The sequence below is a fragment of the Lepisosteus oculatus genome, unplaced genomic scaffold (assembly GCF_040954835.1).
Source record: "Lepisosteus oculatus isolate fLepOcu1 unplaced genomic scaffold, fLepOcu1.hap2 HAP2_SCAFFOLD_44, whole genome shotgun sequence".
Taxonomy (NCBI): domain Eukaryota; kingdom Metazoa; phylum Chordata; class Actinopteri; order Semionotiformes; family Lepisosteidae; genus Lepisosteus; species Lepisosteus oculatus.
This window is the reverse complement of record NW_027167977.1, coordinates 721,850-725,225: the sequence shown is the minus strand read 5'-3', so window position 1 is coordinate 725,225 and position 3,376 is coordinate 721,850.

Below are 3,376 nucleotides of genomic sequence, written 5' to 3'. Positions count from 1 at the left end.
ATTTTCCCTTCCGGCCACCTCTCTGGAGTCTTCCATCTCTCTCGGAACCATCCTCAGCTCCTCCTGAGCTCTGAAGAGCTTCGCCTGCATCATGGCCTCCTTCTGGCGAATCTCGTCCTTCATCATGGCCTCCTTCCGGCGCATCTCATCCTGCAGGCTGGCCTCCCTCCGGCGATGCTCCTCCTTCAGCGCGGCCTCTGCCTCGGCCACTTTTCGTAGCTCCTCTTGCAACTGAAAGTGCTCCTTCCCATTGGCATGAGAAGGGCATTGCCCTGGAGGGGTCGCCACCATGGGGAGGACAGTCCTGTCCTTAGGTTTGCGTACTCTTGAGCCCCTCCTGCCCGGCCTCTCGCAGGGCCTCTCATGACCATCCTGAGGCGGGGTGGGGGCAAACAAGGAATCACTCTGTGCGTCCGGGCGGTCCACAGCCCGAACCTCACCAGGGCCGGAGACTTTCCTGTTACCCATAGGCTTCAGGGGGTAAGACCGATCATACCCCACAATGTTCTTCTCGGGGCCCTGTTGGGCTTGGAAGCGATAGCTGTTCCCCATCTTCTTCTCCGCAGCGTATTTGACATATTGGAAACATTTTCTCATCTTCTGTAGAGCTGCCTCCTGCCGCCGATTGTACATGGCGATCATTTTTTTCTCCTTTTCCTGCATCAGTTTCTCTTGGAAGGTGTCCTTCAGAAGCTGTATCTTGGGAGGCGGGCAGTACGTGGAGATCAGATCCTGTTGCCTTAAGGGCGCGGGTCGATTCGAGTCTGTGTCCTTCGGGGAGGGGGACAGAGCACCAGGCTTAGGACTGGGCTCCATTGGCAAATGAGATATGAGCTTTGTTTCCCAGGTATCTGGAAAAGGCAAAAATGGCAAATAAATGATATCCTGCACAGTCTAGTATGGTCTAATAGAAAAGAATAAAAAAAAACAATTCAGGAAATACACAACTTTTTAATATTAAACCTAATGGTGTTGAATGCTGCATGCTGACTCAGTAGGAGACAGATCCTAAACATAAACATTATAATAAACATTTGTTTCCCAAATAACATTCTCAATGTTCAGAATGCTTAAAGTCATGAGCTTTTTTAAAAATGTTTAACTGAAACCTGGAAATGTGCTATTTCATTTCAAAGCTTGTATTATATCTATGATATAAATGTTTTTTTATATAAAATTAACCCATTATGCAACAGGGGTTTGAGCAAAAGTCACTGTGAATAAGGGAATTGATCAATATTAATTAGCCGTTTCACTACATTATAGATAGCTGAAGGATTATGATACAGTATATCGATTTCGCTACAAATTGACAAGCATATTTGATGACACTTACCAAACAAGTTTTAAACAGCGGAGAAATAGTTCACCACGACGATAGCAATGCAATGTTTGACTGCATCTCCCTATGTGATATATCTGTATTTGGGTATATACAGATCACGTAATTCAGGGAGCACTGTTACGTCAGGTCATCAACCATTATTACGACGCTCATATGTCATAGAGCTCCTTAGGATGTTTGTATAATCTTTATCCAAATTTTCATATGGCCGCAGTTACGGCGTTTATTTTACAGTTAATGTAACAGGGTGTCATTATATTTTTCTGTCTTTATGGTGGCAGACCACTTAAATAAATCTGAGTAGGCGGTTTCTACAAGTGGGTCAGATAAAATATTAAATATACAGTAAAAGCTCACACCTATTCATACCCTTTATGTACTGTATATTGTAGCGTTTTGCAGGTTCTTTTTCAGAACTAAAGAACAATGGAGACGCGATTAACCAAGCACTGGCTTTATTTTACAACCACACCAAAACCAAACACAGGATCTACACACACATGAGGAGACTGACGAACACGTACACACATTTAGGGTGGTAATTACCTAACAACACACTCTACTTTTACAGGACTACACAGGGCACTAGAATTACTAGGACATTATTTACACAGGTAGGGTCAGCCGCTGGTCATCGTGCTGACCCTCAGACTCTTCCCGGCTACCACTCCCAGCATGCCCAGCGGTACTACGAGCGCCTAGGGGCGCTTTCTCCTCACCACCAGGCGAGGGCGTTACACTGCCCCCACCTGAAGCGTCTGGCGTCTCGCCGACGTCGAACACCCCCCTCAGGCTGTACTCGTATTCGGCCAACTGCTGCGGAACCCTGCGTGAGCGGCCGCTGCGCCGCGGTGACGGCTGGCGATCCACGGACGCCCCACTATCGGCCGGCTCCGGCCCCGGTTGCTCCTCTGGAGCCTCCCCACACGGCTCCTCCTCCCGGGCCCGGTAGGGGGCCAGGCGGTCTCGGTGCAGGACCACCACTCTCCCCCGTGTTCGCAACCGGACGCGGTAGCAGACCTCGCCCACCACCCCGAGTACCTCAGCGGGCCCCTCCCACGACGGCGCCAGCTTAGGACTGAGGCCTTTGCGGCGCCGGGGGTTGTACACCCAAACCGAGTCCCCGGGCTGGAAGGCAGGCCCCCTGCAGCGCAGGTCGTAGTACCGCTTCTGCCGGACCCCCGCCTGTGTCAGGTGGGTCCGTGCAAAGCTGTGCACCCGCTGCATCCGCTGCCGCAGGTCCCACTCGTAGTCCGGTCCAGCCGGCGGTGCCGACCCGTCTCCGGGCGGCGGGCCGAAGACCAGGTCCACCGGTGTTCGCATTTCCCGGCCCAGCATGAGCGAGGCCGGGGTGCACCTGGTGGATTCCTGGACCGCGGTCCGATACGCCCAGAGCGCAAGGGGGAGGTGGCGGTCCCAGTCCCGTTGGTGCCGGGACACCAGGGTGGCCAGCTGGGTGGCGAGCGTCTGATTAAACCGCTCTACCAACCCGTCGCTCTGGGGATGCAGCGGGGTGGTCCGCGTCTTAGTAATCCCCAGGCGCTGGCACACTCTGGCGAAGACCTGGGACTCGAAGTTACGCCCCTGGTCACTGTGTAACTCCTCCGGCACCCCCAGCCTGGCAAACATCCCCTCCAGCAGTGCATCGGCCACCGTGGGGGCACTCTGGTCCGGGAGGGCGTAGGCCTCCGGCCACTTCGTAAAGTAATCCATAGCCACCAAGACGTAGCGGTTCCCGGCCTCGGTGCGCGGAAACGGGCCCAAAACGTCCACTCCCACCCGCTCCATAGGAGCCCCCACCTGGTGTTGTTGGAGGGGGGCCCGAGAGCGCTCGGGGGGACCCTTCTGCGCCACGCACACCGCACACGTTCGGCAGTACCGATCCACGTCCCGGTGGCAAAGACCCCAATAAAAATGGCCTCGGAGACGCTGCAGGGTTTTTTTACCGCCGAAGTGCCCCACACCCGGTTGGCCGTGCACCGCTCGGAGCACCGCCCCGCGGAGCGACCGAGGCACCACCAGCTGCCACCG